General features: G+C 45.3%; 1 protein-coding gene across 1 annotated transcript in view; it reads left to right on the top strand.

Annotated features, from left to right (window-relative positions):
* Nucleotides 1–16916, top strand: part of LOC135911384 (glycine receptor subunit alpha-2-like) — a 348733-nt gene that overhangs the window by 71460 nt on the left and 260357 nt on the right. The window lies entirely within an intron of this gene.

Here is a 16916-nt window from a genome sequence, read left to right as displayed (position 1 = left end):
TCGAGGGTTCCAGAGAACTGGGAGAATGCCAAAATTATACTAATGCACAAAAAGGGAGGCGTTAGAGAATTGGGAAATTATAGGCGCATTAGCTTACTTCTAGTATTGTATACAATATTCACCAAGATAATTTCCAATAGAATAAGCTCAACACTTGACTTCGGCGAACCAAGAGCACAGGCAGACTTCAGGAAGGGATACTCTGCAATGGATCACATCCATGTCATCAGTTAGGTAATCGATAAATCTGCGGAGTACAATCAACCTCTGTATATAGCATTCAGAGTTTATGGAAAGGCATTTGATTCGGGACAAATACAAGCCCACATAGAAGCATTAGGTATTTAGGAAGTACAGGAGGCATACCTGAATATTTAGCAATGTGGTTTGCTGGGCCAGGTGGTGCACGGTGAACGTAAAAGGGGTTCTATCGCGACCGTACTTTCTGGAACCTCTTTTACGTTCCCCATACGTGAGTATCTTGGAAAATATTTACAAAGATTTCACAGCTACCTTGATTCTTCACAAGAAAAGTAGAAATATACCTACCGAGAAAGGGGTCAGGCAAGTACATACCATCTCTCCAATCCTATTCACCGCGTACATGGAAGAAGTATTCAAGCTGTTAAACTGAGAAGGCTTATGAGTGAGGATGAACAGCGAATATCTCAGCAACCTTTGGTTTGCAGATGACATTGCCCTGTTCAGCAACACTGGGGACGAGTTACAACGAATGTCTGAGCACCTTAACAGAGAGAGTATAAGAGTGGGATTGAAGATTAAAATGCAGAAGCCAAAGATAATGAATAGCCTGACAAGAGAATAGGAATTCAGGGTCGCCAATCAGCCTTTAGAGTCTGCGAAGACGTAAGTTTACCTAGGTCTATTACTCACAGTAGACCCTGATCATGAGAAAAAAATTTACAGAAGAATAAAACTGGGTTTCAATGCTTACTGCAGGCATCCCAGGTCCTGATTGGGAGCTTTTACTGTCACTGAAAAGAAAGATGTACAAATACTGCATTCTGCCGGCGCGTACATACGGGGCAGAAAGGTGGAAGTTCACAAAGAAACTCTAGAACAAGTTTAGGAACGCGCAAAGAGCGATGGAATGAATAATGTTAGGCGTAACGTTAAGAGACCGGAAGAAAACGGTGCGGATGGGAGAGCAAACAGGGATAGCAGATATTCTAATTGACACTAAGAGAAAAGATAAAAGGAGCTCGGTAGGCCACGTAATGCATAGGACAGATAACCGGTGAACTATTAGAGATACACGATGGGTGCCAAGACAAGGGAGGCGCAGTCGAGGACGGCAGAAAACTAGCGGCGAAATCAGGAATTTCGCAGGCACAAGTTGCAGTCGGTTGCCGCAGGTCAGGGGTATTTCGAGCTCACCTTTCGTCGTGCGGCGGACACAGAAAAAGGTGGTGGGGGTGGTGGGGGTGATGATGATGATGATGATGACGACGATGACGACGACGACGATGATCGTATCAAGATTTGAATTTGGCAAGGCGCATGCAGCGCTCGAATAGAGCTCGTCGTTGTCGCCGTGTGGTGTCGCTTGCGTTCCAATCCACTGCCGCACTTTAAGGGGAATTCCCCCAAGGAATTCCTCGCAGCGCATTTCCAAACCGCAGGCGGGAGCTTGGAAACTGAAACCGCTGAGATAGCCTTTGATGCGGTAGCGTTGGAAATGACCATGGAATTAACGCCGCTGATTAAAAATTGCGCCAGCCGATATGCAAATCGCGCACCACACAAAAGTGAATATTAGGGAACGCTTTGAGAATTCGTTCGTATATGGGAAGTTGTACTGGGAGAAAAATTTCGAGATCTGCATAAATGTATGCGTATATATTGGATTCCTTATCTGTGAACGCAAGGAAGTTGGCGTAGAAAAAAGTGCGAAACTGTAATATCATTTCGAATTGTTGAAAATGACTTTGCTGTTAGAGGTCGTAGCCAATTTTGCTGTAGTCTGGGGATAAAAGAAAGCGAAACATATCAATCGAGCGCGATATAAAGGGGGAGAAATATGAAAAAATAAAGAGGTGGGTGGATCCCAGGCATATTGGTGAATGGGTGTTGGGGGAACGCTTCTTTAGGGTCAGAGCATGTATCTGAGACATGGGGTGCTATGCAGGATGCGCCGAGTTTGGCGAAACTCGGGATCTTCACGAGCTCTGGCGACACCCCAAGATGAAAGCACGAATGGTACCGAAACACAGTTTATCTTTCGACAAGCCTCCAGTTTCATTGGTTTATCTAGATTCACTCTGGCTGGCTATCATTCCTTGGGCGTTGCCTTCTGGGCGGTCGACAAACAGGGGCTCACGTGATCATACCGTCGGCGCATGGTCGTGCCTTCTTTCACTTGTTTGTCGTTCCACCGAGTGCATTACATGCAGACGCAAGTTGTAAAACAAATGCATTTAGTACAATATTATTAGTTACTTTAACGTGGTTTAGAAGCATTTTGAAGCTTACGAGATGTGCACTGAATGCGTCTTAGACTAATTTGTAATTTAGTACGCTTCGCATTATACCACGAGGGAGCGCTGTAGTGGCGTCAGCTAGGGAAACGACGGAGCATATTTTATTAGAATGTGAAGACGTCTACCCAGCGGTCGATTTAGGCACCACTGGCCTCCTTGAAGCCCTTGGGTTCAGCGGGAGCAGTGGTAAAGCAAACAGGTCCGCAATAGACATTAGTAAGAGGCGATTGGAGGATTGGTGGAAGAAAATTAGGGAAACGACAAAAGACGGAGACGTACAAAAACACAGTTCGCAATAGGGGATCAGCAAATTTGGACGTGGTAGTTCATAGTGTTTTTTTTTCTTTTCTTTTTTCATTGGTTAACCTAGGTAGGATATTAGGCAGCATAGTAGCAAGAGCTTGGTGGCGCAACCCACCGCCCCGTTCCAAAGGGGACGCTCATAACATCCATCCATCCATCCATCCACATCCATTCACCGGGCAAGCATGGCGGCTAAGCATCAGAGAGGCCCAGTGTAAACAAACCCGTACAACGAGCTTGCAGTGCGCGACGTAGTGATCAGGCTCGACGAAGGCCACTATTTCTTGGATAGTTCTGTTCCTCCGTGGGCAATCTTCCCGTGCACACGGTAAGACTGCCAATAGCTTCGGCGATTTTACAGATCGCAACGCGCACCTACTGTTCACGGCGAAGTGCTGGAGAAACAACTTGTCCGGTGCTGCTTCTGTGAGTGCGCTGAGTTCCTCCACTCTGCGTGACTGCGAGCGTCACGAACATTACATAGTGTGGGCAAAAGGCAGACATCCTATATAGCTACGATGCGACAAGGAGGTGGTACCGACGATGGATCACGCTACCAACACAGTGAAGGAGACATCGACAAACTGCAGATAAGTATATTTCTACTGTTTCATATTTAGCATAATAAGAGTGCACGGATTAAGTCACTTTCGTAGTAACGAACTGAATGTCCAGCAGTTTAAAGAAGGCAGTGAGAACCAATGAGTGTTCGTGCTTTTACGTGCAAGTGGGCCCGCGAAAATATGGTATAGATGAAGGTAACCTTCACTAACTTGGTGAGGCAACAGAAATTCATGAGTGACATTAAGCTAGCCAAATTTATGGAAGAGTATCTTTATCCAAGTGAAATATCAATAGCAAGTACTGATATAAAGCAGGAAACTTATACAAAAATTTCATGGGTTGAACAGCACATGGAAGGCATTACCGAATCGTGATCGCCACGTTACCGATATCCTTGAAAAAAGTCTAGAATCATTGCATTCCACCGGTTATGCAATATGGGACATAAACCTGGAGGTTAACAAAGAAACTTGAGATGTGAAGGACTGTGTAGAAAGCGAAGTAACAAAAATTGTTGCAGATAGCATTAAGGCAGGAAGACAGTGGCGTAGTAAACCGTGGCAACTCATATGCTAGTTGAGATTAAAAAAGAAAGGAATCGGCAGGCAGGCCATGCACGTATTCGATCACTTGTTGCCAATTCATATCAGGTGATTACATAAGCATTACAGAATGAATGTCAAGGAGAGAGAACTACAGCCAAGGATGGTAGAAAATTGCGTAATGGGACAAGAATATGATGTTTGTAGGCATAGGATGCAATTAGCTCGTATAAGACGGGATTGTAGGGCGAGGCATTTGTTTTACAGCGAACAAAAATAGGTTTGTGGTGCTGACAGTAGACTCGTGAAGGTGCGGGGCCACCTCATCTGCTGGCACACTAATCAACATGACAATTGGCTCTGAAAAAGAAAACACCAGTTTTGAAAAATAAAGCAACGTTGTCCCAACGCATTGTTTTACTATGCATACTACACTAGAGGCTTCCACATTTAAGGGCACTTAGTACTAATAGTGCAACGAGCATTTTTCTTTGTAAATAATGGTTTGTACGTGGCTGATTCATTCCAATACACTTTTTTGCAGCAAAACATTCTGCTGCTGGAGCCACTCAACCGCCTGGTGGCAGTAGGCGAGCGCCAGGCACGTGCTCTTGAGAGTGTGGCAAAGGTCCAGAGGGCTCCTCCGCAACAGTAGTATCGGTGCCCTCACTGCTCTCCTGTCGAGCCCACAGAAGGCACCTTATAAAGGAGCTTTCAGTTTAATATTTTGTTTATTATTCAAGAACATGAATAAAATTATTGCAGTAAACATTGTGCTGTGCATATTAGGAGACTTGTAACATGCACTTTGTGTCCCTTCAAAATAGGCAAAAACGTAAGACAACCTGTGCCACTCTTGGACCATGTAAATAAAAAATACACTAATGCAGCATACACATCATCATGCTGTTTGTTCTTTCTATGTGCAAGAATACAGTGCGTGTTCATTAGCCACAAGATGAACGGTGTGTGTAATTCACAATGAAGAAAGGAAACAGCAGGAGCTTAATAATGCTATCACCTATAGACTGTGCATATGACTGCAACACTCCCCGATTCAAATGTGCCATTACATGCATGTTCGATACCACATATTCTTTAACATTGTCTTATAATTGCATGTACCATATTTCACACATCTTAAGCCCTTGCATAGCACACTTCTGATGTATCCATTTCATAGGCCAAATAATTGTACACTTTGTCCTTTTGTGTTGTATGAAAAGCAGCATCCTTTACAGTCGGATAAAACTTCAGAAGACAGGAGAGGCCCCATCCAGATGACCAAAGCGCAGCAGCCGATTGCCTACATGTCTAAAGAAATAGTTCCTCTCGAACCAGCAGGTATTAGTCTGTCTGGCGGCACGATATCAGTCTCGAGTGCGTGCCCATTGGTGCAGGCTTGTGTTCACCTGCCTTAAAGTGCAGATTCCGCAACCTCCTAAAGTTGTATCCGACTATAGAAACACGTAATGCCTTGCACCAGTTGCATAGACTTCTGCAATTTGATAGCACACAATGATCAGGAGCAGAAATCTATAAAGGCATCCAAGCAAAGCTGGCTGGCCACACTTCCATTATGAGGGGCTGAAAAAGGTTTCGCCAAATATTCCCATGATGTCCTTGAAAAAGAGGTGGTGTTTGGCACTTCTTAAGAATCAAAAACAGATTACACTGAATGTTGTGTATCACGTCGAAACAAACTGAGCTTAGTTATTTGCACAGCATGTAATGGGAGGTTGAGCTTCACATAGGAAACAAACTGCTCTGTCCAGTAAAATTTTGAGGCCGGTATGGCACCTATTATGGCACCGGTATGGCACCTATTATGTCAACAGTGTCTATATACAAATTACACTTTTCACAGGCCATTGATTTCACCATTATTTTTGCGTGATGGTTCTTTCAATCAGCGCTTGTATTACATGAGCAGGTGGATTTGAAAGCAAAGCTTTGTTTGCAAACCTTCCGACTTCCATAAGTGTGTGGCAAGGCACTGGCATGTTGTCGAATAGCTCACACTTCCTCGGTCCTGCACCAAAGAAGCCCAATGCTCTATTTTAAGTTGGATCGCACAACAATTCAACGGCACACAAAGAAGTGTAACACACACAGCAAAGCATTCTGCTGTGTGTATTTCTCTTTGTGTCCCGTCGAATTGTTGTGCAAATAAACTTCAAGCTTCTATACCAATACACCGTCTTCAACCTCACCAATGCTCTAGTTATTAGGCCACAATGGTGCACATCTTTGAAATTTCCCAACAAAAATTAGCTCTCCGAAAAATCACAAATGTTAAATTTTGCAGCACAGCTGTATGTATGAACGTGCCATATTCTTCACCACTAAACTCACAGGAATCAGAGGCAAGCATTAACCAGCCTTGCTGCTGCCGTTACCATTATCATCATGACACCAATGGAAAGACAGTGCCACGTTTCAGTAAAGGGAGTGCTGGAGGGAAAGGTGTGACAGCGAGGGCTTACAATAAAAATAACAGTTGCGAGACATGTTCGATGCCAATATATGCTGCATGTCGCTCAGCCTACTTTGGCAATGCGGCGAGTGTTTACTCGTTTGGGCATATCACGTTTTGTGTAATCATTGCTCTAAAGCTGTACAAATGGTCTATTTGCTCTGCAAGTTTTATTTTTATCATGGTAGGTTGAAGACTCACTTTTCATTGGCATCTGCACCACATTTCTCCCGATATGTAATAATGCCTTGGTGGTTCATGACATCTTCACGTACAGAGAGTTCTGCAGAGTATCGGATGTGCATTGTTCTAATGCTTAAGAATTAGAGCCCCATTATGAGACGAAAATATACAATTTATCCATCCAGAATGACGCCCCCCCCCAAAAAAAAAGAAGATGCACTGAACCTCTGGCACATGCATCGACAGTGAACAGAGCAAACAATCTGAAGTATTTTCTTCATGCAAGCCCACACACTAAGATTCTCAATGCATTTTCATTTCGCCACAAATGCATAGGCACAACCGGCTTGGCGCAACATCCACATCTCGCGCTGCAACAAATTGTGCAATGCCTCGCTGTTTCATAGTGCGGCTGATAGATTACGCATTACCAAAATTCAGCATTGTGCATACTTAGTAACTTCACCAATGAAGAACCCCAAGTTTTTTGTGAGATTAGGATTCATAGGTTACTTCACACAATTAGTGATATCCATTTATCTATTTATACTTAACCCCTTTCCCAAGAAAGTGATCCATTTGGAAGGGACCCTGACAGATAAGTAGAACAATCGACAAAAAGTGATCAACCAGCGAAAAAGTCTGTTAATCACAGTAACGCTGACATTGAAGGCGCCTTAATTCCTACGTACTTTCCATCGACACACCCGACTACGTTCGTAATGTTCCCACGAAGTGGGAAGCATTCTTTTATATATGCCCGCTCCGCCGCAGTATTCTGGAAAGCTAGCCACCGCTTACGCACTGCCGCATCGATAAGCGCGTCAGACACATCTCTGACACAGTTGCTAACAGTAGTTTGATAGCGACCGATGTAACGCTCGGCGCCGACGCTTCCCTGAAAACTCCCAGACCCGTAGAAACGGAGGGCACAGATGACTTGCTCTAGGACGGTGAGCGAATGAAGCCCGCCATGCTGTCTCCGCAGACGAGAGTCTTCGCCTAGCTCGTCACACAGCCAGCACACTGATGTCTTCGACAGGCGAAAATGACGCTGAAACTCCCCGTCGGTCATGCAGGTGAACGGGTCCGGACGGTTATACTGACGCTTGCTGCCGCTGGATGCAATGAAACAGGCTGCTGCTGCCGCCGCCATGTTCCCGAGTTGAACTCGGAGGGGGTTTCGCGATGTACGAGTTTAGCACGAGTTCGCCTGTCAATCAAAACCAGAGGTCACGCCCCGCGCGAGGCATGTAACTATTGCGCGCGCACCCACTACAGTTGGGCCACGCCCAACTTATCTTCCGGCAACAGCGACGCGGTGTCGAGCTGAGAGGCATCAACAATCTTGACCGCCGACATAAAACACGCACAACGCACTGTCATCGGTGATGTACTGAGCACCACTATCAAAAACAAAGCGTTGACTGTCGCTGGCATACATCTTCTCGGGCTGAGATGGCCGCACAACATGGTTTCATTGCCTGCATTGCGGCGCGTAGCGCACAGTAAATAATTATCGGCACGTCACTGTAGGTGGTTGCAAGGCGTCGAGGCGTCGGGGGGGACGACGATGCTGAGGAGTGCTTATTGCAGCAGTCGCTTCAGATGGCTGCTCTGTCATCGGTGATGAAACGGAGCCACAACGTCGTAAACACGATCAGCGTCCGAGAATCGCTCGCTCTTCTAGGCCCAGTGCAATGGCATTTCTTCATCAAACGCACTGCGTACTCAACAGTTCCAACACCTCTCTCCGTTCGAAATCTGATTTCATAACTGCACGCAAGAGCCCTCACCTGCCAAAATGCGAGTGCTGCGGTGTCGTTACGATATCCATCTGCGATCGCTGCTGGCTCCAGCAGAGGTAATCCGCAAGCACCTTCGACTGCACAACACACTCATATACTGCGTACATGCGCTCAGAGGCGCCTTCACTGGGCAAGCGATGACAAGCGATGAATTCTGTCGCTGGGGAAGCACGCACGTTTCGCAATGTATCGCAGAGGCTTCGCGCACAAAGATAAACTGGTACATTTTCACTGAACTGCGTCACTACGCACTCTGAAATAACATACCGCCATTTTCCAGCGACAGCTGTTGTGTCGTTTTTAGTTGGTAAAGCGGGGGCCTTAATAGCCTAGTGAAGCGCCTGCGATGAACAGCCGTACCGCGGCGCTGCGTTTCTATTCCCCTAATAGAGAAAGAGTAGCCATGACCCTCCATGGATCATGACCGACTTTATTGAGAATAGCACTGCAGCGCCCCTAGGCGACTTATCACCGTATGAACGCCCTCGTGCGTGCGACCTGCTTCAATGTACCGCTTCTAAGCTTTCGCCTCCCTCTCGCCACTCACGGCAAGAAGTGCAAAATTTAATAATTTGCTTGATCTCCGTTTGTCATCACAAATTTCTAGCGTTGAAAACGAAAAACAGATACCTAAAGAAATAAAAATGTGCGTTATTTTATTTGTCGTATTTTAACGTATTCGTTTGAGTGAAAGTGTAGGTGCAAGAATGCGCCGCATGTACCCCGTTCGCATTCGATGGGGGATAGATAGATAGCGCCCGAAAGATGAGGCACGCCCTTGACGCGCCCGGGAAAGGCGTGGCAAACGGCTCACGGCAAGTGTGCTGACAGACAGCGGGGCAGTCACGGTATCGCTAAGTTGCGATAATCCGTTGATAACAATACGCGGCGCTGGCGCGTTTCGTTGTGCAGCCTTCTGCGCTTGAAACGTGGAAGCAGCGTGCCGCGCAGGGTGCGCTCATGTTGTCATACGCGACTTCTTGTCTACATATTTTTTTGCCTGCACCTTCGGCCCGTTCCACGCTATCTCCGTTCACTGACTGCCGTCGAGCAAACTCGGGCAAAACTCGGGTGAACGAGAAACTCGGCGCATCCTGCATAGCACCCATGGTCACGCGAACTTAGCGTGAACGACGTAAATCCAGTAAATCATCATCATCATCTACATTATCTTCACCAGCGTACTTTGATGGCCGCTGCAGGACAAACGCCTCCCAGCTATTTGTAGTTACCTCCCTCTTGCGCGTGCCCCCCCCCCCCCCCCCGTAGTTTTCTACTGTGCTCGACTGTGCTTCCCTTACCTTGTAGCTCAGTGCACTACGATGCTTATACAAACGTAAGATTAATGGCACGCACGGTATGCGAGAATGCACTTGCTCTCTCTGTCAGCTGCTAGCGAGAACTTGACCCAACCTAACCACCATCTTAACCACCAGATTGTGCCTCACAGGTGAGGTACAATCTCATGCACAAAGTATGTCTGAGCTCTCGCACTTCTTGCGTAAGCAAGAATTGTACAGGAAGGGACTCAGACAATCCACAATAATTTAACACGTGTGCCTGTAGCCAATGTATTTAAGGCGTTATATTTATCTTATTACTAAGTTTATAATTGATGCACTAGTATTTATAGATCTATCTTTCGCGTAGGCCAATATGCAGCCTTTATTTTAAGTCATCGTCCTAAACTCAAATTTTCACTATACCAAAACACATGTCCTGGCGCTCTTTGGCCTTAGATGCCCTTGCGCCAATAAACTTCTGTCATCATCATCATAACTGGACCGGACCCTGCGCGAGGTGCTTAGCAGTGTCGCCTTTTGTAAATTAATACGCCAGCACACCTGGCGCAGTCCCGATTGTTGTCACGCATGTGCCGGAAACCTGTAAAACTGCCTCGGATCTGGTCTCCACATTCCCGGAAGCATGATTATGTTAGTTTCCTGCATAACGTGATTCCGTGATTGGTACTCGTGGCAGTGTAGCCTTTCGGGTACATAAACATTCGGAGAGGTGCTGTATTGTTGCACTGCATCTGGTACCCAACTGGTTAGAACCAACTTACAGTCGGTTTTGTGTTAATAAAGTTTAATCTATATTACTAGTCTGAAATGCGAGGGACATTCTGCACAGGGAGTGCCAGTGGTGGCAAGAAATAATAATAAAAAATCACGTGTTTCTGGTTTGTTATTAAGAGAAATTAGGTTAATCGCAAAGAGACCCAATCTATGACAATAAACGTTGGTACGCGGAGCTCAACTTGATAACATCACCTCGCATTGTCGTGAAACACATGCGCCCTTGTTCAACGAAAAAATATCGGTGCCGGAAATCATCGGGATGAAAACGAGGAATGGCGATTCAGTGCTCCTGAAAATTCAAGTCGTTTCTTTATTTCGATCTCCTATTACTAGTAACATCGCGAATAACACTTAACACTGGGCCGTTGAAGGGCTGCGATGCGAGAAAATCAGCGAGCTCATTTAGAAGTACCTAAAAAAAGAAAAAGAAAAACGTTTTTCCTCAAGCTGTTCGGCAGAAGCACCGAAAACATACGATGCTGAGGCGGCCGGTTAGTAAAGGTTAAATGAGCTCATACTGGAAAAGCGTCTGCAATTGTTATAATTGCTCAGGATCGAGCTTTCTGATGGCCAAGTTAATTCCTTGACGCACTACGAGAATGATCGGTGTGCAGACAGGCTGACGTAGAGCAAAAGAGTAGTTCAGTAGAGTAGAAGAGATGCGAAATCCGACGTTTTCTCAACTGTAGGGCGTGTCACTGGAAATAAGAAAAATCTATCGAATCAAGTGATCTTAAAGGAGGTCTTTGAGAACACTTCAAGGCAAATGTTTGGCGTTGTTTCGAAGCACGCATGAGACAAGTCAATCTGAGTCAAACTTGAACTGCAAGAAATAACCAGAACAACAACAACAAGGAAAGAAATCCGAGGCCATCTAAGCACTTCTTATGTGCTTAGAATGCGAAACCATTAATGTCGAATTGAACGTGCTGGGCGGTTCTTCGGGTTTCGCAGTACGAGTGATGTTTTCGAGTTTTGCTGCGGAGTTTGTTGTCAAGTATGTTTGCGGTTAAATTCGCACGGGTTGTGTCCTATTGTTTCGTGCGCACAGTTTCTACTTTAGCATGTTGGCTGTAGAGCGCAATAATTTGGACGGAATTGCCGAAAAATCAAGGGCACCACATGCAACTGATGTTCTGCGCCATGCGAGACCGAGGAAGCAGCGGCAACCACCAAAGGGGCATCGACGCGACGCCCCGCGGCGTCGCATCGCTGTATTGGCTCCGTCGAGGAGCGCCTGTGACGTGGCGTCGCGGTGACGCCCTCTCCCCTCACGCGACACCTGGCGCGCTATCGTGGGCAAACGGCGTTCCATTTCGCCCGCTCTGCTACGTCGCGCTAGAGCCAGCAACCGGCAGCCGGAGTCAAGAGCGTGACGTGGCCTCGTCATCATCATCATCATCAGCCTGGTTACGCCCACTGCAGGGCAAAGGCCTCTCCCATATTTCTCCAACAACCCCTGTCATGTACTAATTGTGGCCATGCCGTCCCTGCAAACTTCTTAATTTCATCCGCCCACCTAACTTTCTGCCGTCCCCTGCTACGCTTCCCTTCCCTTGGAATCCAGTCCGTAACCCTTAATGACCACCGGTTATCTTCCCTCCTCATTACATGTCCTGCCCATGCCCATTTCCTTTTCTTGATTTCAACTAAGATGTCATTAACTCGCGTTTGTTCCCTCACCCCATCTGCTCTTTTCTTATCCCTTAACGTTACACCTATCATTCTTCGTTCCATAGCTCGTTGCGTCGTCCTCAATTTGAGTAGAACCCTTTTCGTAAGCCTCCAGGTTTCTGCCCCGTATGTGAGTACTGGTAAGACACAGCTATTATACACTTTTCTCTTGAGCGATAATGGCAACCTGCTGTTCATGATCTGAGAATGCCTGCCAAACGCACCCCAGCCCATTCTTATTCTTCTGATTATTTCTGTCTCATGATCCGGATCCGCAGTCACTACCTGCCCTAAGTAGATGTATTCCCTTACGACTTCCAGTGCCTCGCTGCCTATTGTAAACTGCTGTTCTCTTCCGAAACTGTTAAACATTGCTTTAGTTTTCTGCAGATTAATTTTTAGACCCACTCTTCTACTTTGCCTCTCCAGGTCAGTGAGCATGCATTGCAGTTGGTCCCCTGAGTTACTAAGCAAGGCAATATCATCAGCGAATCGCAAGTTACTAAGGTATTCTCCATTAACTTTTATCCCCATTTCTTCCCAATCCAGGTCTCTGAATACCTCCTGTAAACACGCTGTGAATAGCATTGGAGAGATCGTATCTCCCTGCCTGACGCCTTTCTTTATTGGGATTTTGTTGCTTTCTTTATGGAGGACTACGGTGGCTGTGGAGCCGCTATAGATATTTTTCAGTATTTTTACATATGGCTCGTTCACACCCTGATTCCGTAATGCTTCCATGACTGCTGAGGTTTCGACAGAATCAAATGCTTTCTCGTAATCAATGAAAGCTATACATAAGGGTTGGGTATATTCCGCACATTTTTCTATCACCTGATTGATAGTGTGAATATGATCTATTGTTGAGTAGCCTTTACGGAATCCTGCCTGGTCCTTTGGTTGAGAGAAGTCTAAGGTGTTGCTGATTCTGTTTGCGATTACCTTAGTAAATAGTTTGTAGGCGACGGACAGTAAGCTGATTGGTCTATAATTTTTCAAGTCTTTGGCGTCCCCTTTCTTATGGATTAGGATTATGTTAGCGTTTTTCCAAGATTCCGGTACGCTCGACGTTATGAGGTATTGCGTATACAGGGTGGCCAGTTTCTCTAGAACAATCTGCCCACCATCCTTCAACAAATCTGCTGTTACCTGATCCTCCCCAGCTGCCTTCCCCCTTTGCATATCTCCCAAGGCTTTCTTTACTTCTTCCGGCGTTACCTGTGGGATTTCGAATTCCTCTAGACTACTTTCTCTTCCATTATCGTCGTGGGTGGCACTGGTACTGTACAAATCTCTATAGAACTCCTCAGCCACTAGTACTATCTCATCCATATTAGTAATGATATTGCCGGCTTTGTCTCTTAACTCATACATCTGATTCTTGCCAATTCCTAGTTTCTTCTTTACTGTTTTTAGGCTTCCTCCGTTCCTGAGAGCATGTTCAATTCTATCCATATTATACTTCCTTAGGTCAGCTGTCTTACGCTTGTTGATTAACTTCGAAAGTTCTGCCTGTTCTATTCTAGCTGTAGGGTTAGAGGCTTTCATACATTGGCGTTTCTTGATCAGGTCTTTCGTCTCCTGCGATAGTTTACTGGTATCCTGCCTACCGGCGTAACCACCGACTTCCATTGCACACTCCTTAATGATATCCACAAGATTGTCGTTCATTGCTTCAACACTAAGGTCCTCTTCCTGAGTTAAAGCCGAATACCTGTTCTGTAGCTTGATCTGGAATTGCTCTATTTTCCCTCTTACCGCTAACTCATTGATCGGCTTCTTATGTATCAGTTTCTTCCGTTCCCTTCTCAGGTCTAGGCTTCGTAGCCAATGGGAATTTAGGTGCCGTTTCGCAGCTTCAGACACCGCCTGTCTTTTTTTTTTAATTTTTTCGCTCAATGGGTTATTTGACGTTTTCACATGAAAAGAAAAGGAAGGTTAAGCATACTCATCTTCAGCTGACATGTTCACCCACGAGCAAAAAAGTATACGGACCACAGGGTCGCCGGAAAATTTCTTAGTTGTTAACAAGCATGAACTGAAATTGTCGGGCACGCTGCGAAATTCGCAATTCCAGATTTGGTCTGTGGTCCTCAATTTCAATTTGCGTTCAGAGGCAGAGGAAAAAATCGGCTTTAGCGTACAATCCCGGGTCCGTATACTTTTCCTCCCGTGTGTACGTAGTGCGAACCATGCTTGGTGTGGTAGACAATGGTTGTTACGAATCATGTAAGTGTTTTGCAGGGAACGGTTGATCATTTTGCGACGTGTGCATCCTATGGATCTGTATATGTTGCATAGATATTTATTTATTAATTTCAATACCATAAAGGCCCAATGCGGGCATTACATAGGGGGGGATTCATCAAAGAAAACTTATAAATATACAACACAGGTTATAAAGGGCTGAAGACAGAAATAAACAAGTTAGGAGGCCAGGTACAAGTTATTAAGAAAAAAAAAATGGCTAGGAACAGGAACTGCAAAATTGGACATGTAGCAAATTCCACACAAAAAAGGAGCACCTTGTATATGATATATATGTATATGAAACATATGTATATGGACATGCCCCACAGCCATTGGTACGTGCGTTCCTATGAATCCGCAGGCGCCAAGAGCGGGCTGGGTGCAATGCGCATCTCTATAGTGTTTCGCAAGTAACTACAGCAGAGCGGGGCCACACTGGAGCGGACTCTGACGCTATTACAAATTCAGCTGTATTTTCTTCTAGAAGTGGATCAACGAATATGCATTCTGAAATTAATAAACTTCTTTAACCAACCGACAGAGGCGATTTGTGAGTGCGCATATTTTATTCAAGATTAAAATCTCTGCGCGTAGATTTCATGTCATTGGCAATCAGCCGCACGTGTCGAGCATTTTGATGTTTCCTGACAGAGGCCAGATACGAGTTTCAAACTGGGTTTAACTCGTCAAGAATGTACATCGCATCAATGCGGCATGCTAGCTTGATCTGTGGAGATCAGCGACTGGGGGACGATTACTGACCTGGGGCGTCGACAAAGCGCCGCACACGATGTGAAAAGAAAAAAAAAAGACGAATATGGAGAAGCGGTGAAATCGGTTTGCGAACGGGAAAAAGCTGAACATTACAGCTTGCAAAAGACGTTCTGCTCAGTAAGCTGCTTAAATGTGGAACCTAGCGGATTAACTTGAGCCTACAGATAAAGCACATTGTTATACACGCGGACCGGCAGGCTCAGTCGCAGCCGTAGGGCCTCTCTTTCCAGTACAAATAAAAGGATTCGCTTGTAAGCTGCACGTTCAGAAAAAAAAAATAACAAGGCGGAATTCGAGCGTAGTACGAACACGAAGTTCGCAAGACTCCAAGCATATATCGCTACGCATACATTACTTTCTATTACTAAGGTGGCGTAACAACCATATTGCACGTTCTTCTTTGCAAGAATTTGCCTCGATCTGTTACTGCGAGTTCAAATTAGCGTCACAAGTAATTCCCGAGTCCTTCAATTGCATGATTTCAAGAACGAGCTCATGCCGATAGTGAAGCAAAGAAAGAACTCGATTAGACAATGGAAAACAGGAAGCGGGCATACTTAATGTTAACAGTCCGTTAAGAAGTACTCGCGAGTATACAAGTAACACTGCACACTTAGATACATCTGTGGTATTGTTGTCCCGTGATTAGCAGAAATAGACGACGTCATCGGCAGAGAGATATAATTTTATATCTTGAACTGAGAAAAAAGCTGACAAATTTATTTTAAAGAAACTTCAGAAAGAACTGAAGGAATCCTGCGGCACGCCCATAGTCTCTGCATGCGAACCAGAGGTAGTTCCATCCTGGAAGCAAAATGTTTCCCTACAAGAGAAGAATTCAGTCCGGTAGCTATCGCGCTGCGCTGCTGAGCTCGATGTAGTGGGTTCGATTCCTATTGCGGCGGCTGCATTTCAATAGGAGTCAACGTAATGAACTCCAGGTGGTCAAAACTAAGCCGGAGCCCCCGACGACGACTTGTTTCATAACTAGAGCGTAGTTATAGTACACAAAACCTCAAACATAATTTAAATTCAATTACTGTACCCAAACACACACACACGCATATATATATATATATATATATATATATATATATATATATATATATATATATATATATATATATGTATATATATATATACACACTCTGGCATAGCACAACTTGCTAATCTAGAAATTACAAATCCACGTTAAAAACTGTCGTAGACTCCTGAAATCCCTCAAGTTTCTAGCAATGAAATCTCCTCTGCCACTTTCGCTAGTCGAAGGCGGCTTTTTAACTCTACGTGAACCGACTCTACAGAAGTCTCAGGCTTTAATCATACTGTTCACGAGCAAGTGATGTTTTGACAAGTCAACTCACCGAGGTAAGTATGGGCCTCTTTTTCCATCGGCTTTTGTTACCGTTTGGGTTGTTGACTTCTTCTCGTCTTGCCTCTGACTGGCCGCACACAACGCGAGCAGTCAGTTAGACTGGCGGTGTGTTGGTTGCGTGCGTATAATAGGCTTGGCTCTACTTTGCGGACAGTAACCAGTGATCAGCAGGCACCTCAAGCAAAGCGCGGCAAAAGGAAAATAAGGCTTCGGTTACCAAAAAAGAGTAGGAGTGATATGATAGGCGATGTGTCGGGTGCCATGCATCCGCGTATTAAATGCGGAGCATTTTTTGGCGAACATTTGCCCCTTTCAGAGTGTCTATGTAGCCGTCTTTGTCTTGGTGCTCTCATCGTCGTTTCGTTAACTTGGTATGTACCGAAAT

The sequence above is a fragment of the Dermacentor albipictus genome, chromosome 6, assembly GCF_038994185.2.
Source record: "Dermacentor albipictus isolate Rhodes 1998 colony chromosome 6, USDA_Dalb.pri_finalv2, whole genome shotgun sequence".
Classification (NCBI taxonomy): Eukaryota; Metazoa; Arthropoda; class Arachnida; order Ixodida; family Ixodidae; genus Dermacentor; species Dermacentor albipictus.
The sequence above is the reverse complement of the archived record's forward strand: the minus strand, read 5'-3'. Positions and strand labels throughout refer to the sequence as shown.